Source organism: Carcharhinus amblyrhynchos, chromosome 27, assembly GCF_965287045.1.
Source record: "Carcharhinus amblyrhynchos chromosome 27, sCarAmb.v2.hapA, whole genome shotgun sequence".
Classification (NCBI taxonomy): Eukaryota; Metazoa; Chordata; class Chondrichthyes; order Carcharhiniformes; family Carcharhinidae; genus Carcharhinus; species Carcharhinus amblyrhynchos.
Genome location: NC_137350.1, coordinates 6812723 through 6833119, shown reverse-complemented (window position 1 = coordinate 6833119; position 20397 = coordinate 6812723).

Sequence of the window (20397 nt, the reverse complement as noted above, 5' to 3'; positions counted from 1 at the left end):
AGAGCCGGTTTTGGGTTTAACCCAATTTTATTAACAAATCCTTGTCATAAAACCTCTACACAAAAACAACTTTCAATTCCCCACAATAACTTAATACTTTCTATTATGTGTCTGAGATTTCCAACACTTCCCGTGTCAATGAGGTTGACTGAGCAGATCTGTCCAGTTCACTAAGCTCTGCCGTCTCTCGAACTCAGAGTCTTCTTTGCAAAAATTGGTCTCGTAAATCCTCTTCCACCGGCACTGGGTCTGCACCTGGATTTCGCTGTAGATTGAGTCTTCACCAGGAGTCAAGTTGAGTCCTCGTTGGGGGTGGCCTCCAGGTGTCTCTTCATATCCACCATTCTTTGTGTCCTTCTGGAAGATTCGCTGGGTTTCAGCCAATGAGGTTACAGGGCAGAGGTTACAGCATCCAATGGGGTTACCGATTCCATGTGTGGAGAATGCCAGGGTGTCCATCCTCAGGTGCACATAACCCTTCTCCGTAGAGGGAAACAGCGGGAATCCAAGGTGCCAGAGAGTTTGGCCAAAACGGGACAATGCAAAAACACGGTCCTTATTTGGTCAGGGTTGAGCACCTCTGGTTCCAGCCTCCAGGGCAAGTCCACTTTTGGTCTTGCTCACCTCTGACCTGTATCTGTGTTCTAAACTTGGCCTATCCGAATTCCAATCAGACCTGGCTGTGGAGACTGTGACTGCTGTTTTGTTTCGATTGTCCAATTCTGTGTTGGGCCTAGTTACTCAGGCCATTGTCCACTTGACCACATCATTTACCATCTACACCCCGTATTCCACAAACAAATCCATTTTCTACCTTCTAACAACGGTTCCCTTTCTAGGTCAGCTTCCTACTCTCCTGCAAAGCAAGCCATCAAGAGAGACAAAATAGTCTGCCCTCTGTATTCCTTGGAGTTTAGAAGAGTGAGGGGTGACCTCATTGAAACATAGAAGATCCCGAGGGGTTTGGCAGGGTAGATGGTGGGATGTTTTCACTAGTGGGAGAGTCTTGAACAAGGGGACATAGCTGCAAGATAAAACACTGCTCCTTCGCAGGTGACTCCTGGAGATGAATCATAGAATCATAGGATACCTACAGTGCAGAAGGAGGTCATTTAGCCCATCGAGTCTGCACCGACCACAATCCCACTCAGGCCCTCTTCCCATAACCCCACATATTTACCCTGTTTAACCCCCTGAAACTAGGGTCAATTTAGCATGGCCAAGTAACCTAACTGGCACATCATTGGACTGTGGGAGGAAACTGGAGCACCCAGAGGAAAGTAACACGAACAGGGGAGAATGTGCAAACTCCACACAGACAGTGACCCCGAGGCGGAATTGAACCCGGGTCCATGGTGCTATGAGGCAGCAGTGCTAATCACTGTGCCACTGTGCCAACCCAGTAGTGAATGCTACAGACCAGATTGAAGAAGTGTGAAACAGTGCTTAACGTGTTTGGCGTCTTGAGTGATGAGGTGGGAGGAGATAAAGGGGCAGATGTTGTACCTTTTGCTATTGTAAGGGAAGGTACCATAGAAAAGGGATGAGGAGTTGGGTGCGATGGAGGAGTGCACCAGGATGGGGTGAGCGATTCCTGCAGATCTCTCTTTAGTCCTCATGAAGAGGCAAACTTATTTGCAATGTTAATTCTTTCTCTCTTCCAACAGATGCTGAGAATTCTCCAGGATTTTCCAGAATTCTCAGTTCTTGTTTCAGATTCCAGTATCTGCAGTATTTGCAGTTTATTTATTAGTCACAAGAAGGCTTGCATTAACACTGTAATGACGTTACTGTGAAAATTTCTTAGTTGCCACACTCCGGCGCCTGCTCAGATACACTGAGGGAGAATTTGGTATGGCCAATGCTCCCTAACCAGCACATCTTTCAACTGTGAGAAGAAACCAGAGCATCCGGGGGAAACCCATGCAGACACAGTGAGAACATGCAGACTCCGCACAGAGACCCAAGCTGGAATCAAACTCGTGATCCTGGTGTTGTGAGGCAGCAGTGCTTCCCACTGTGCCACTGTGCTGCTGCCTGTATTTTGCTTATTTTAGGCAAAATACGTGACCCTGGATTCACATCTATGCCCATCCATTTCCCTATCTATAGAATTCCCTATCATCATTGCTCTCCTTATCTTCCACTTGCTCTCCTTCACAGCTGATCCAGCCATGGTGTCAATGACTTGGCTCCAACTGCACTTCCCCGAGGAACCATCACTCTCACCAGCACTCAGGACTGAATACTAGATTGAACAATACACACTGGAGAACCCCTGCACCATTTGCCTGATCCTTGATTGTCCAATGGTTGTTCACTCCCTCTCTGCCTGCTCATTGGTCACCCTCATGTGAACATCCACAGAAACTCATGTAACCCACAACCTCGCAAATGAAATGCACTGATATCAGTTGGCAGCTCAGCTCCCGAAACCTGGAGCTTGTAATCCTCTAACAGACAACAGTTCCTGCGTGTCCACTATTGTGGAACATGAAAAAGTTTGCTAAGTTCCCACATGGCACAGGACATGCTTCTGATGGGACTGAGATTCCCCATCATGTCCCTATTCATTACTATCTAAACTGGTCGGAAATACAACTGAGACCACAATCTAAACTTAACAAAGATACAACTTATTAACCTTAAAATTTACAAGACAACTAACTACAGTTTTTAGTTTGACTCTTAACAGAGGAAGAACAGACAACGATCATGCATATTAAATTATAACTTACCTGTATCCTACCTACAATGTCACCCCTTGATTCCTTTCTCAGTGTATATATACCGCCAGTGCTCCTCCTCTAACCCACACTCCACACTTTTGGAAGTGGGAACAGGAGTTGGATTATACATGATTCCCATTTACCTAAGGCCAGCATGAGACCTTGGTGAGCGCCTGTCCAATGGCACCATGAATGCATTGGGAAATTGGAATACGGGAACAGGAGGGATAGGAGGAGGCCATTCCACAATTCCCCACCAAGCCCACTCTGCCATTTAATTAGATCTTGCTCGATCTACCGCTCGATCCCATTTCCTGCCTTTACTCTGTATCCCTTGAGACGCTGATCCAGCAACAATCTATCAATCCCAAGTTTTGGATGCTCCAAATGGCAGCAGCACAGTCTCCTAGGGGAGGACGTCACAGGGTCCCACTCTTTTTTGTATGATAAGAGCTTCCTAATTTTCCTCCTTAACGGCTAAATTCAAATTTTAAAATTACGTTCCATTGTTTTTGATTTGCCTATCAAAGAACAAAGAACAACACAGCACAGGAAACAGGCCCTTCGGCCCAACGAGCCCGTGCCGCCATTTTAACATTATGAGTCCCCCCTCCACCCATGGCCCTTGTCTATGCTTATGGCATTCCACATTGAGGGAAGACTAACTTAGGGACAATTTGTTACACCAATCAGCCTAACAGCACATCTTTGGGGTGTGGGAGAAGCTGGAGCATCCGGAGAAAACCCACGCAAGCACGGGGAGGAGGTAGTTTCTCTGTGTCTACTATATCGTATCCTTTTAATATTGTAATCACCTCCATCAAATCATCCTTCAATCTTCTGGAAATAAAAGACAGGTTTCGACAACATTTGCTCAATATTAACTTCCTTCAGATCCGGAAACATTCCGAGAAATCTGTGCTCCAACTCTTCCAAGGTCAATATATCCTTCTTGAGGATCCAGCCCAGAGCTGAATGTAATAGGACAGCTGGGATCCGACCAAGACTCTGTAAAACTATTCAATACCAGCCGTCTGGAACTGATCTCCTCCTCCATGTCCTGCCAATGAGGAGGAGCCCATGGTTAATCCCTATCCATGAAATACTGCTGGCTTCCTGAATGAGTTCCAAGATGCGTCATCCAGCATCTAACTTGGCCTGGTAGAGACTCACAACTCTTCACTCACCTGAAGAAGGCGGAACACTCCGAAAGTTTGTGCTACCAAATAAATCTGGAGGGCTTTAACCTGATGTTGTGAGACTTCTTACAGTGCCCAACCCAGTCCAACACCGGCATCTCCACATCAAGGCTCTAACCATCATCACTAAAAATAGATTAGCTAGCCATTTATTACTTTACAGACTTGATTTTACCATCAAGTTGCACGCATTTTTGAGCACAAAAACTTGGGAAAGTTGTGCGTGAGGTGAGTAACACGATCCGGGCCTGCCTCTGTGCTGGTTCGCCCTTTACCAAGGGCCCAAAATGGCTGCCGTCGGGACCATACGTATTTAAATTGACTTAACGGGCTGCAGGCCCAAACTTACTGGCACTTTCCCCTTTATCACCGCATTTGTCCATCCAGATTTAACACAAAACAGATATGGTCCGCAAAGACCCAATTCAGATGATCCAGCTCCTGGGGAAGTATGTTCTGAGCTTCTGGAGGCTCTCTGACTCAGATCAGGAGGGGTGGGGGTGGGGGGAGGGGGGGGGGCAGGTCAGATGGCCCTCGGATGGGGGGAAGGAAGGTGGGGCGGGGGGGGGCGTCTGCTGACACTCTGTGTGTGTGATCGGTGAGGGGGATAAGGGGGTCAATTATGGAGCAATGTCTATGGAGGCCTGGGGGGGGGGGTGGTGGCATCATGCGGCCTGGAAGCAATGTGTCGGGGAGCGTTTTCCTACTTTTTTACTACGCATGCGCAGTTAGAGGCGCCAATCGGGGTTGTAGGGTTTCGGGTGCGTTCAGCCCCACCCACAGGCTTCTGAAGCGCGATTCGGGATCGCTGATATTTTTGCAGGCGGAGTGCGTATGGAGGCGCCTGAGGACGGGTCTAAAAGTCAGATCTGAAACACTCCCAGTCTCAAGCCCGCCCAGCATTTAGAATCAAAATGGGGTAAAATAGGGCCCTGCTTGTTTGTGGAATCTTGCTGTGCACAAATAGCCTGCCAGGTTTGCTGCACTGCCACAGCGACTGTACGTCAAAAAGACGGCCATTGGCTGAGACACTCTCTGGGATGTCCTGAGGAACAGTATCCTTCCATCTTTCAGAGCTGAGACTCACTCTGGGCCCTACCCACAGAACAAAGTCACCGGCTCCCTCACTAGATTTATTGCTGAAAGATTGGTCTTATCTGACTTCAAGGTCAGCTATTGTAAATCTAAACGGTTCATGATACACAATCATCAAGCAGTGTCAGAGTTCTCTTTCTTTGAGATAGCGCTGTGCTCTGTCAGCTACAGTCTCTGTACAGCTATAGTGACTGTTGGTGTTTCTGATTACACTGTGTAAGAGGATGTGAGAAATAAGACCGCGATTTGGCTTGTTGAAACCGCCCCGTCATTAAATATGATCTTCTCCTTATCCATTAATTAACTGGGGGTAGAATGTAGAATGTCAATCAGGAGAGCATTAAAGTAGTAAAGTCTAGAGGTGACAAAGGTATGGTTCAGTCTCTCCCTATCCACCAACTTCATCTTTCTCCATGCCCATTGTCTGAGTCTGTCCCCAGATTGTTTGCAACCTTTGAGACATGTTTGAATCCAAGGTGAGCCCCGACCACAATTCTGCAAAAACTGCCTATTCCCGTCTCAGTAACGTTACCCACTCTGACCCTGCCTCAGCTCACTGCTGCCGAGACCCCCAGCCGTGCTGTTATAACCTCCAGGCTTGACTATCCTAACACGCTACAGGCCGACCGTACATCATCCTCAAACCCAAACTTATTCAAAAGTTTGCTGCCTGTGTTCCAACTCATGGCGAGATCTCCCCCGTGCTTACTGACCTGCACTGGCTCTCAATAAAGTGGAACAATGCCTTAGTTTTAAAATTCTCATCTTTGTTTCCCAAATCCTGACGTGGCCACCCTCTATCCTATCTCTGTAATCTCCTCCAGCCTCATAACCCAGCCTCATAGTCCAAAGATGTGCGGGTTAGGTTGCTTGACCACGCTAAAAAGTTGCCCTTAGTGTCCTGAGATGAGTAGGTTAGAGGGGTTAGTGGGTGGATGGGGCGGGGCGGGGGTGGTGGGGGGAGTGCCTGGGTGGGGTTGTGGCCGGTGCAGACTTGATGGGCTGAATGGCCTCTTCCTGGACTGTAGGGTTTCTATGAATCTATGAACCCCCCCCAATTCCTCTGTGCCCATTCAATTCTGTCCTTTACACAACCTCACCCGATCATTGGCAGTTGTGCCTTCAAGTCCTCCAGGGGCACAATTCTCTCCGTACACCTCTCTACCTCTTACTTTTCTCCTTTAAGAAACTCCTATCTCCTTAAAACTGACCTCTTGGACGAAGCTTTTGGTTATCAGTCCTGATATTTTCTTACGTGACTTGGTGTTAAATTTTGTTCAAAAGTGTATATAGACAGGAAAAGATGAATGAATGTAAATATTGACCCATTTGAGGCAGAGAGAACATAGAACATTCCAGCGCAGTACAGGCCCTTTGGCCCTCGATGTTGCACCGACCAGTGGAGCCAATCTAATGACCCTCTAACCTAAACTATTCCAATGTTATCCATATGCCCATCCACTCACCATTTGAACACCCTTAAAGTTGGCAAGTCCACAACTGCTGCAGGCAGGGCATTCCACGCCCTTACTACCCTCTGAGTAAAGAACCTACCCCTGACATCCCTCCTATAATTATCACCCCTCAATTTAAAGCTATGTTCCCTCGTGTTAGCCATCACCATCTGAGGCATCATCAGCCATGACCTTAGAGGGTAACCTTTGTCACTCAGTAGCATCCTGGAAACCTGGGCTGGTCTTCAAAGAGCCCAGGGATGTCCGACTGCCGGATCACAAAGCCGCCATGGACACTGGGCGTGCATCGACCTGCGTGATCTTCAGCCGATGGTCGCAGACAACTTGGACGTTCAGGGAGTGGAACCCCTTCCAGTTCAAAAATTGCTGCATCCCTGTGTGGCGGGGGGTAGAGGGGGGGCCCCCAACGCGATGTACAAAGAACAAAGAACAACACAGCACAGGAAACAGGCCCTTCGACCCCACAAGCCCGCGCCGCCCATTTTAACCCTCAGTGAGCGCCTCATGCCAATCCTTCTTCTACCTACGACTATTGTCTACATCTCGTGGACTCCACAATAAAGGGGTGCAACGTATGTGCCATCCACTGCTCCCTGCACATTCAGAATCCCGGCCATGGATGCGAAGCCGAGAGCCGGGGCCTCCTGCTGTGCACGGCCCACATCGAAATTAATGAACTGCCCTGCCCGGGCAGAAAGGGCATCTGTGAGCTGCCGTACGCATCTGCGCACGGAGGCCTGCGAGATCCCAGCTAAGTCGCCACTAGGAGCCTGGAATGACCTGGAGGCATTGAAATTGAGGGTTGCCATCACCTTCACGTCCACAGGGAGCGAGTGGTCGCCGCTCCCCTGAAATGCCAGGTGTCGTAAATGTGTCACACCACCATCTTGGACAGGTGCAGCCGGCAACGGCGCATCTCCTCGGAGAGGGCCTCGAAGGAATTGTGGGGCCTTTACCTCCTTGGCCTCGGCACCTTCCGCCTTCTGTGCACCCTCTCGGGAAGCTGCCCACCCACCTCCTGGCCCTTAGCCGCTGCCCCCTACCCTCCTTCCTGAGGGCCTGGTGGTGGCTGCTCTTGCGGTGGTCTGTCCATGCCCGCTTGCCCCCTGAGCCCCTCCTCCTCCTCCTTCTCCGCCCCTGCTGCCACCCACATACCAGCTCCAGATGGAGCAAACCGAGATCCATCTGCACAGTGGGGTTGGGGAGAAAGCATAGATCATTGGCTGCACAGAGCCAGCACCACCCCAATCCCTCACCTGGGCTCGCATCCCCGTTTGTGGGAGCCGACAACCCCGCACATGGTGCCCGTGCAGGGTCTGATTAGGGTTGTGTGAAATTCCCATCATGGCAAATGCTGGCACAGATGGTGCAGGTCAATGTGGGCCATGTGGACCCTGGAACCATTGCTGTGTGTGCAACTGTAGCGTCCGTTACAGGCATGTGTTGCTGGTCCGTATCGTAGGGCAGGGACAGACTGCAAAGCAGCGCCAGATGTGTGCCCAGTGACGGCAGATCCCACGCAGTCCATGTCGCAACCTCTGCACCCCGGCCTGGAGCTGCTTCATCTGGTTAGGCCTCAGTCAGCACATGGTGTACTCTATATACCCGCAGCAAGATAACGCCACTGCAAAGTGCTGTGGAAGGGGGACGGGTGAGCGGGAGCCTTTGGCGCTGCCTCCCACAGTGCGCTTCAGCGCTGCCCAAGCGAGGGGGTGGGAGTGGGGGTGGGAGCAGAGCGGGAACCCTCAAGATTGCTTCCCATACTGCACTTCAGCGCTGCCCAAGGTGGGTTGGCAGGGGGAGCCCACGAGGCTGCTTCCCTCCAGCGTGCAACACAGCTACCCGGGGTTGGGGGGGCAGGACTCCCTGACCCAGAGAAGTGTGAGGAAATAGAACCCCCCCCCGCCCCGTCTCCCCCACTCCACAGGTGTCGCTGGCCAACGGGCCAACACCTGAAGGCAGCAGGAGGAAGGCCACCGGGCATCTCCTGCTGGCAACGTCCCCCGTGCTCCGCTGGCAACCCATACCCCCTCACGCCAGTTCAAGGCTGCCACTTCAGGTCGCGACTTTTCAAGACCTATTCTGATTCGCGCCAAAATTACATCACGCCAGGGAGGTGGGAGATGTAGACGTGGGCAGAGATTGCCGCGTGGATTCCCATAATGGCTTGTAAAGGTATGTAAGCTCACGCTGATCTGCGGCCCGCCGGTATTCTGTGGGTTCCCAGCGGCGCCATATTTTTTCTCCGGCTGGGAGATGGGCACAGGTCGGGGACCCCGCAACATGGCCGACACGCGGTCCTCCCGGCCTGACTCCACAGAAGAGTTGCGGGACACGACGGGAGAATCATAAGAACATAAGAACATAAGAAATAGGAGCAGGAGTAGGCCATCTGGCCCTTCGAGCCTGCCCCGCCATTCAATAAGATCATGGCTGATCTGTCGTGGCTCAGTTCCACATTCCCGCCCTCTCCCCATAACCCTTAATCCCCTCTCTTATCAAAAACCCATCAACCCGCTTCTTAGAAATATTTAGCGAGGCAGCCTCCACCACTTCAACGGGCAGAGAATTCCAGAGATTCACCACCCTTTGAGTGAAGAAGTTCCTCCTCAACTCCGTTCTGAACTGCCCCCCCTTTATCTTGAGGCTGTGCCCCCTAGTCCTACTGTCTTTTTTGAGCGGGAAGAGTCTTTCCACCTCTATCCTATCCATCCCATTCATCATCTTATACGTCTCAATGAGATCTCCCCTCATTCTTCTAAACTCTAACGAGTACAAGCCTAGTTTATTCAGCCTCTCCTCATAGCTCAACCCCCTCAACTCCGGTATCAGCCTAGTAAACCTCCTCTGCACTCCCTCCAAGGCCAAAATATCCTTGCGCAGGTGCGGCGCCCAAAACTGCACACAGTACTCCAGCTGCGGCCTCACCAATGCCCTATACAGCTGCAGCAAGACCTCCCTACTTTTATATTCAATCCCCCTCGCTATGAAGGCCAGCATCCCATTCGCCTTCCTGACCACCTGCTGCACCACAAAATTTTCACTGGGGTGATTCGATGTTTTTATACAATTTTATTACAGCTTCAGACCTGAGGAACAGTTATATTCGAGTTGAAACATTAACTCTGTTTCTCGCTCCACAGATGCTGCCAAACCTGCGGAGCTGAACATTTCCAGCACTCGTAACTAGCTTGCTTTTGTACTCAATTCCCCTGTTAATAAAGCCCATGGTCACATATGATTTGTTAACTGCTCTGTCAACCTGTATGTCCGACCTTCAATGACCTGTGCACCTAGATTTCAGATCCCTCTGCTCCTGCACCCCTTTTAGAATCCGACAGCTCAGAGGGAGGCCATTCAGCCCAACGAGTCTGTACCATCCACAATCCCCCAAAAACCCTATCCCCATAACCCCATGTATTTACCCTAGCTAGTCCCCCATGACACACAGGGGCAATTTAACATGGCCAATTCACCCAACCTAAATTTTCTAAATAAAGATCAAGAGCTTTGGGATATCCCTGGGAATCAATTGATTCCTGTGGACCTTCCAAAATATTCCATGGCTCACTTGCTTTATTTCTGCGCTTCTTGGGATTCTGTAAATGAATGTCTAAGTTGTGTATGTTTATTGATGTCTTTTCTTTTACTTCTCAGGTGATTGGGTCTGCCTTGTTGTCCAACAAGGGGCACACACGCGGTGGGTCGTGTGAGAGCTGCTCTTGGATGTTGCTTCGAGAGTTGCCTAGTGCTTCACGTTGTTAGTGTACGCTTAAACTGGACCATCTGATGGGCAACACGACAGCTCAGTGACTATCACTCTTTGCTGTGCAGATACATGGATTTGGGCCGGTGTCTGCGGGAGTTTGCACATTCTCCCCGTGATTGCGTGGGTTTTCTCCGGGTGCTCCAGTTTCCTCCCACATCTCAAAAAACGTGCTCTTAGACTGATTGGTGTAACAAATTGTCCCTAAATTAGTCTTCCCTCAATCTTCCCCAATAGGAGTAGACAAAGGTCATGGGCAGAGGAGGACACTCATAATGTTAAAATGGCGGCACGGGGCTCGTTGGACCGAAGGGCCTGTTTCCCGTGCTGTGTGTTGTTCTTTATCTATCTTTGGACTGTGGGAGGAAACCAGAGCATCCGGAGGAAACCCACGCAGACACGAGGAGAATGTATAAACTCCACACAGACAGTGACCCAAGCCGGGAATCGAACCTGGATCCCTGGCACCGTGAGGCAGCAGTGCTAACCATTGCGCCACCGTGCCACCCATTTTAAAATTGTACCTTTTTATTTCTTTGAAAAAAATCACACCTCTGCAATGGTTTTCAAGCAGCTTTGTCCAACTCCAATCATTTCATTAATAGTCAGCAAATTTTCAAAGAAAACGCTGTGAAAATGTCCCATTTTTGTAATTTGCTCACAATAGGAAATGAATGTCTTATTCCTGGAGACTCCAGGTTAAGTCGTGACTACATGTTCAACAGCATGAGACTGGGAGCATAGACTATACCGGATCACTAGACTGTGCAGTTTCTGAGTACTTGATCCAGGATTGTTGGGGACAGACAGTTATTTCATCATCTGTAACTATACACGTTGCCGAGATGGCAGTCAGCAACAGAAAAAATATATGTCCTGAATCAGCAAGGAGTAACATCCTTGGGAATTTATAGACTCTTTTTATTAACATTAGATCTTTGAGCTAATGTGCTGACTTAACGATTGGAAAGCTGTGCTATCTGTTGGCGTATATATTTCGCAATGAATTATTAATAAACAGTGCACACACTGCAAGTTGGCACATTCCTCGTGTCATTAAATCTGTTAGCAGTGTTGGGTGTCAGGTTGTAGACAGAGTGACACCATTGGTCACATGGGGGATAACAGCAGCCAAATGTGGAGCACTACTGTTGGTTCTGCTGCATGGCCAAGGAGCAAAAGGAATAGAAGTATAATAATCGCAGGGCATTCAGTTGTGTGGGGAATAGATTGTTGTTTCTGTGGTGCTAAGAAAGTCTCCAGGATGGTATGTTGCCTCCCTGATGCCAAGGTCATGGATAGCTCAGAACAGTTGCAGGACATTCTGAAGGAGGAGGGTAAACAGCCAGTTGTCATAGAACATTCCAGCGCAGTACAGGCCCTTCGGCCCTCGATGTTGCACCGACCAGAGGAACCAATCTAATGATCCTCTAACCTAAACTATTCCAATGTTATCCATATGCCTATCCACTGACCATTTGAACGCCCTCAAAGTTGGCGAGTCCACAACTGCTGCAGGCAGGGCATTCCACGCCCTTATTACCCTCTGAGTAAAGAACCTACCTCTGACATCCATCCTCTAACTACCATCCCTTAATTTAAAGCTGTGTCCCCTCGTGTTAGCCATCACCATCCAAGGAAAAAGGCTCTCACTGTCCACCCTATCTGACCCTCTGATCATCTTGTATGCCTCAATTAGGTTAACTCTTAACCTTCTTCTCTCTGACAAAAATAACCTCAAGTCCCTCAGCCTTTCCTCATAAGACCTTCCCACCATACCAGGCAACATCCTGGTAAACCTCCTCTGCATCCTTCCGAATGCTTCCACATCTTTCTTATAATGCGGCGACCAGAACTGTACGCAATACTCCAAGTGCGGCCACACCAGAGTTTTGTACAGTTGCAACATGACCTCACGGCTCCAAAATTCAATCCCTCTACCAATAAAAGCTAACACACCATATGTCTTCTTAACAACCTTATCAACCTGGGTGCCAACTTTCAGGGATCTATGCACATGTACCCCGAGATCTCTCTGCACGTTGACACTACCAAGAGTCCTTCCATTAGTCCTATATTCTGTACTCCTGTTACTCTTACCAAAGTGAATCACCTCACATTTTTCATGGTACGTCTTGGTACAAATGGCATAGGTCAAAAGAAGGGATGAGTTTATAAAAACAACATATAGACATCTAGAGCTAGGAAGCAAATTGAAAAGTAGGACCTCAAAGGCTGATAGCTCAGGATTACTACTTATGCCATTTGTTAGCCAGAGTAGGGACAGCCGGTTGTATAGGATTAATACACGGCTGAAAAAGTAGTGTGAGGGGAAGGGTTTCAGACTCCTGGGGCAGTAAGATGCGGTTCTGGGGGAGCTGGGACTTGTAAAAACTGGACAAGTTACATCTGGGCAAGACCGAGACTGTTTTCCTTAGACTGAATCTTGTGCAATGAGAAAGGATTAGTTGACAATCTAGTTGTGAGAGAGTCCTTGGGGATGAGTGACCATAATATGATAGAATTCTTTGTCAAGTGGATAGTGATTATGGGAGTCTTGAATCTCAATAAAGGTAAATATGATGGTGTGAGAGACATGAATTAGCCATGATGGACTGGGAAACATTACTGAAAGGAGGTACAGTGGACTGGCAATGGCCGGCATTCAAGAAATGAAGAGGTAAACTCCAAAAGTTGTTTGTTCCTATTTGACCCAAGAGTAGAAAGGGAATCTTGGCCAAACCGAAGGTTACAAGGGAAATAAGAGATGGTGTCAGATTGAATGAAGGAGCATACAAATTGGCAAGAAAAAGCAATAGGCCTGAGGACTGGGAGCAGTTTAAAATTCAGCAAAGGAGGAGGCAAGAGTCATGGGTGGAAGAGGTGAACTCACAATGTTAAAATGGCGACGCAGGCTCGTTGAGCCGAAGGGCCTGTTTCCCGTGCTGTGTTGATCTTTGTTCTTTGAGGATAAAGGGATTAATTAAGCAGGGTAAAAGAGAGCATGAAAGTAAGCGGGGAACATAAAAACTGAATGTAAAAGTTTCTGTAAAGAGGAAACGATTGAGAAAAGTAAATGTAGGTCCCTTGCAGTCAGGAACGGGAGAATTCATAATGGGAATAAAGAAGTGGCTGAGGAACTAAATTTGTACTTTGCTTCTACCTTCACAAAAGGAAGACTTGAATATTAGACCAGAAGTTCTGAGAGAAACAAGTTTTAGTGAGGGGCTGAAGGAAATCTGCTTTGATAGAGGAATGGTTTTAGAGGAAATTGACAAGATTAAAGGCAGATAAATCTCCAGGGCCTGATAATCTTCATCCCAGAATACTAAAGAAGTGATCCTGGAGGTAGTAGATTCATTGATGGCTATTTTCAAAAATTCTTCGGACCCTGGACTGGTTCCTACAGATTGGAGGGTAGCTAATGTGAGCCTGCTACTCGAAAAGGGGAACAGAGAGAAAACAGGGAACTATAGATAAATGAGCTTAATGTCAGTACTGGGGGCGTTACTAGAGTCCATTATCAAGAATTTTGATTGATTTATTGTTATCACATGTATTATCATACAGCTAAAGATTGTTTCTTGCGTGCTATACAGGAAAAACATACCATTCATAGAGAAGGAAACGAGAGAGTGCAGAATGTAGTGTTATAGTCATAGGTAGGATGTCGAGAAAGATCAACTTAATGCAAGGTAAAAGTCCATTCAAAAGTCTGATAGCAATAAGGAAGAAGCTGTTCTTTAGTCGGTTGGTAAGTGACCTCAGACTTTTGTACCTTTTTCCCAACGGAAGAAGTTGGAAAGAGAATGCCTGGGGTGCATGGGGGTCCCTAATTATGCTGGCTGCTTTTCCAAGGCAGCGGGATGTACAGACAGAATCAATGGATGGGAGGCCGGTTTATGTGGTGGATGGGGCTACATTCATGACCTTTTGTAGATCCTTGCAGTCTTGGGCAGAGCAGGAGTCATACCAAGCTGTGATACAACCAGAAAGAATGCTTTCTATGGTGCATCTGTAAAGGTTGGTGAGAGTTGTAGCTGACGTGCCAAATTTTCTTCATCTTCTGAGAAAGTGGAGACACAGATGAGCTTTCTTAACTATAGTGTTGGCATGGGGGGAACCATGACAGGTTGTTAGTGATTTTGACACCGAAAAACTTGAAGCTCTCGACCCTTTCTACTTCGTCCCCATTGATGTGACAGGGGCATGTTCCTGTATAGCACAGCATTTGGAAAGCAGTGGTTTTATCCAACAAAATCAGCATGATTTACAAAAGGGAAATCATGCATGACAAATCTACTTGAATTCTTTGAAGATGTAATTAGTAGGGTTGACCCAGGAGAACTGGTAGATGTGGTTTATTTAGACTTTCAGAAAGTTTTCAGCAAAGTCTCAAATAGTAGCCCACTATGTAAAGTTAAAGCTCATGGAATTGCAGGTAGTGTTTTGAGATGATAAAAAGTTGGTTAGCAGATAGGAAGCAAAGAGTTAGCATGAATGGGTCTTATTCCAATTGGCAGACAGTGAGTAATGAGGTACCGCAGGGATCTGTGCTAGAATCCCCAACTTTTCACATTATATATTAATGATTTGGATGAGGGAACTAAATGTATTATCTCTAAATTTGTAGATGATACAAAGTTGGGTGGGAGGGTGAGCTGTGAGGAGGATGCAGAGATGATTCAGCATGACTTGAACAGGCTGAGTGAGTGGGCATCTGCATGGCAGATGCGATATTATGTAGATAAATGCGAGGCTATCTATTTTGGTAGATTATTATTTGAATGGCTGCAAATTCAGAGAGGTGCATGCTCAGCGAGACCTTGTTGTCCACGTGCCTCAGCCACTGAAAGTAAGCAGTCAGACAAAGCAGGCACTGAAGAGGGCATATGGTATGTTGGCTTTCAGAGCACAAGGATTTGAGTATAGGGATAGGAATGTTCTACTGCAATTGTACAGGGTGTTGGTGAGGCCACAGCTGGAGTACTTTGTTCAGTTTTGATGTCTTATAGAGGTCTATAAAATAATGAGGGGCACAGGTCAGTTAGATAGTCAATATCTTTTCCCAAAGGGAGGGGAGTCTAAAACTACAGGTTCAAGGTGATGGGGAGAGATACAGAAGTGTCCAGAGGGACAATTCTTTCATACACAGGGTGGTGAGTGTCTGGAACAAGCTGCCAGAGGTAGTAATAGAGGCAGGTACAATTTTGTCTTTTAAAAAGCGTTCAGACCGTTACATGGGTAAGATGGTTATAGAGAGATATGGGCCAAATGCCACAGAGATAGATGGAATTATTAGGCTGATTCCTGGGATGGCAGGTCTGTCATACGAGAAAAGACTAAACCGATTAGGATTATGTTGTTTAGAGCTTAGAAGAGTGAGAAGGGATCTCACAGACGGTGGGGGAGTCAGAGCCAGAGCTCATTGTTTGTGGATAAGGGATAAACCTTTCAGTACTGAGCTGAGGAGAAGTTTCTTTACCAAGAGACTGGTGAATCTGTGAAACTCACTACCACAGAAAGTAATTGAGTCCAAAATGTAGTACAATTTCAAGAAGAAATTAGATATAGCTCCTAGGGCTAACGTGATCAAGAGATATTGGGGGTGGAGGGAGGGAGGCAGGGTCAGGATATTGAATTTGATGATCAGCCATGATCAAAATGAATGGCACAGAGGGCCCAGAGGGGCTGAGTGGCCCACTCCTGCTTCTATTTTCTATGTCTGTTTCCATGTATTCAGTTGACACTGGTGGCTACAGGTAGAGGATCAACAGGTCATAGAGTTTTAGAGTCATAGAGGTTTACAGCATAGAAACAGCCCCTTCAGCCCAATTTATCCATGCTGCCCTTTATTTTAGCCGCTAAGCTAATCCCAATTGCCCACATTTGGCCCATATCGCTCTATAACCATCTTTGCTTTTTAAAAGACAAAATTGTACCTGCCTCTACTACTACCACTGGCAGTTTGTTCCAGACACTCACCACCCTCCATATGAAAGAATTGCCCCTCTGGACACTTTTGTATCTCTTCCCTATCACCTTAAACCTAGGCCCCCCTGTAGTTTTAGACTCCCCTACCTTTGGGAAAAGATATTGACTATCTAGCTGATCTGTGCCCCTCATTATTTTATAGACCTCTAGAAGATCGCTCCTTAGCCTCCTCAGCTCCAGAGAAAAAAGTCCCAGTCTATCCAGCCTCTCCTTATAATTCAATCCATCAAGTCCCAGTCGCATCCTAGTAAATCTTTTCTGCACTCTTTCTAGTTTAATAATATCCTTTCTATAAAAGGGTGATCAGAATTGCACAGAGTATTCCAAGTGTGGCCTTACCAATGTCTTGTACAACTTCAACAAGACATTCCAACTCCTGTACTCAATGCTCTGACCAATGTAACCAAGCATGCTGAATGCCTTCTTCACCACTCTGTCCACCTGTGACTCCACTTTCAAGATCAGTTGCATGAAGACCATAGACACAGTAGATCTGATTGTAACAGGGAGCCAGAGCATGGAGTACAAGGGGGTGGAAATAAGAAAAGGAGGAAGTTATTCACTTGCCTTTTCTCCGTGATCTTTAACCAAAATTTTCCAGTCTTTCCCCAGGCGGATCTTCTAGTCCCTCAGATGGTGATCCCTGTATTGGGTTTCCCAGCGACGAAGGGTGCAAAGATACACTTTCCAAAAAAACCTCTCAATCGAATCACCCTCAATCTTTCAAACACAAAATAATACAAACCCAGGTTGTGTGTCTTGGCCAACACCTCTTGCTCAATACATCCTTTCAGCTTCTTCCATTTTATTTGGGGTCGCCATAATGCAGGTTAATCACCTTCCTCCACCTCTTCCTGCCAGTCACCCATTCTTCTGCCAAATCCGTTGCACTTAATTATTTCACCGCTGCCTCTTTCCATGGTCCTGGGCATTCTTCTTCTTCTTTTTTGCCACCCCATCTCTCATCACTTCCATCATAGCGTTTCCTCTCTTTCTCTCTCTGCAACAGATAACCTGCCCATTACTTGCCATTCAATGAGTTTAGCTCATTACCATTTGTGGGATCTTCACAGAATCTATAATGCAGAAGAGGCTCTTTGCTTGAGTTTGCACCTACACATGAAAAGCTCTGACCTGCCCACCTAATTCCATTAGAACAAAGAACAAACAAAGAACAACACAGCACGGGAAACAGGCCCTTCGGCCCAACAAGCCCGTGCTGCCATTTTAACATTGTGAGTGCCCTCTTCTACTTATAACCTGTGTCTACACCTATTGGACTCCACAATAAAGGAACCATAACCAGATTAGGGAAGACTAATTTAGGGACAATTTGTTACACCAATCAGCCTAAGAGCACATTTTTGGGGTGTGGGAGGAAACCGGAGCACCCGGAGAAAACCCATGCAAGCACGGGGAGAATGTGCAAACTCCCACAGACCCTGGTCCAAATCCATGTATCTGCACAGCAAACATTGATAGTCACTGAGCTGTCATGTTGCCCGTCAGATGGTCCAGTTTAAGTGTACACTAATGACATGAAGCACTAGGCTACTCTCGAAACAACATCCAAGAGCAGCCCTCGCATGACCCACCGCGTGTATGCCCCTTGTTGGACAACAAGGCGGACTGAATCACCTGTGGATTAAAAAAAATACATCAATAAACATGCAAAACTTATATTCACAGAATCCCCAGAAGCTCAGAAGTAAGACAAGTGAGCCATAAAATATGATGGACGATCCATAGGAATCAATTGATTCCCAGGAACGTCCGAAGGCTCTTGATCTTTATTTAGAACAATTTTTTGTATCCCTTAGCCAGCACTTGACCCATAGCTATGATATCTTGCTATGTGCATATTGGCAGCTTTTCCTACATGAAAACAAAAAAATTAATTGGTTGTAAAGTGTTCTAGAACACATGAGGTTGTGAAACATGTTTTCTGAGACTTTATATTTTGTGCTACTTCAGCGAAGTGAGGAACTTTTTCCATTTCCCTTTTAGGGGAGAGTGCCTACCATCTTGACCTAGCCTGGCCTCTATGTGACTACAGTCCCAAGAAAACACGGTAACCCTTTAAGATCCAACTGAGCTGGCCTAGCTAGTCATTCGGCCGTAATAAACCTGCTGCAATAAAGAATAAGATCGTATGGATGGCTTGGCTGGGACCAAGAACTCGCTCCCTAACCACACTTCCACCACATAGACAGCAGGCGTCCAAACCAAAAGGCCCACATCCAGGGGAAAGCATGGAGGGGGAATAAATGGCAGCCCTGCCAGCAATGCTTGCATCCTTACAATAAATATTAAACATTTAAATATTAAACATTTGAGAGGGTGCACAGGAGATTTACAAGGATGTTGCCTGGATTGGGAGGCATGCCTTATGAAGATAGGTTGAGGGAGCTCGGTCTTTTCTCCCTGGAGAGACGAAGGTTGAGAGGTGACCTGATAGAGGTTTATAAAATGTTAAGAGGAATAGATAGGGTGGATTCTCGGAGGCTATTTCCCAGGGCTGAAATGGTCGCTATGAGAGGACACAGGTTTAAGGTGCTGGGGAGCAGGTACAGAGGAGATGTCAGGGGTAAGTTTTTCACTCAGAGGGTGGTGAGTGAGTGGAATCGGCTTCTGTCGGTGGTGGTAGAGGCGAACTCGCTGGGGTCTTTTAAGGGACTTCTGGATAAGTACATGGGATTTAATGGGATTGAGGGTTATAGATAGGCCTGGTAGGTAGGGATATGATCAGTGTAACTTGCAGGCCGAAGGGCCTGTTTGTGCTGTAGTGTTCTATGTTCTATTTACAAGCAGGAAGATTTCACTGTCAAAAGGTGTTGCGTACAAAGTAATAAAAGTGTCATTTTTGCTGCGACTGCAATTTAATTCTCTTCAATAAAAATTATCAGGAGAAGGTAATCACTGGATTATTGTTCTTGTATAATTAATAATGAAATAGTTTATAAATAGCTCTTCAATTATCAGCTAATCGCAACTGTCATTGCACTTTAATCTCCGAGTCACAAATTCTTGATTCAAGTCCCCTTTTGCACAACCATCAAACCTGGCAACACCAGTGCAGTGCCGAGGGAGAGCTGCACAATCTAATGCAACATTAATGCATCAGCATGCTACGGTGCAGAGGGACCTGGGGGTCCTTGTGCATGAATCGCAAAAACCCAGTCTGCAGGTGCAGCAGGTGATCAGGAAGGCGAATGGGATGCTGGCCTTTATAGTGAGGGGGATTGAATATAAAAGTAGGGAGGCCTTGCTGCAACTGTACAGGGCACTGGTGAGGCCGCAGCTGGAGTACTGTGTGCAGTTTTGGTCGCCGCACTTGCGGAAGGATATGTTGGCCTTGGAGGGTGTGAAGAGGAGGTTCACTAGGCTGATACCAGAGATGAGGGGGTTAGCCTATGAACAGAGACTAAATAGATTGGGTCTGTACTCATTGGAGCTTAGAAGGCTGAGGGGGGATCTTATAGAGACGTATAAGATAATGAAGGGGATAGATAAGATATTGGTAGAGAGATTCTTCCGCTTAAAAAGGATAGCAGGACTAGAGGGCACAGCCTCAAGATAAGGTGGGGGGGCAGTTTAGATCGGAGTTGAGGAGGAACTTCTTCACTCAAAGGGTGGTGAATCTCTGGAATTCTCTGCCCGTTGAGGTGGTGGAGGCTACCTCGCTAAATATATTTAAGTCACGGGTAGATAGGTTTCTGATAGACAAGGGAATTAAGGGTTATGGGGAGAAAGCGGGAAAGTGGAACTGATCCACTTCAGATCAGCCATGATCTTATTGAATGGCGGGGCAGGCTCGAAGGGCTAGATGGCCTACTCCTGCTCCTATTTCTTACGCTCTTAACATTAAACTGAGACTCCTTCTCTTTTCTTAGGTTGTTGTAAAATATCCCTTGGTGTTACTTCGAAGAGGAATCGGGGAGTTCTTCCTGGTGCCCCCGCATACCGATCCTTCAGAAAACCTCACAAAAGCAGAGTATCCAGGTCATTATCACACTGCTGCTTATGGGAGCTGCCTGCACACAGACTGGCAGCTGCATCACCTAAAACACTTTGCCAGATCAATACAAGTCCTTGGATGGGACTTCCAGCCCCTTCTCTGAATGGGATCTTCCAGTCCC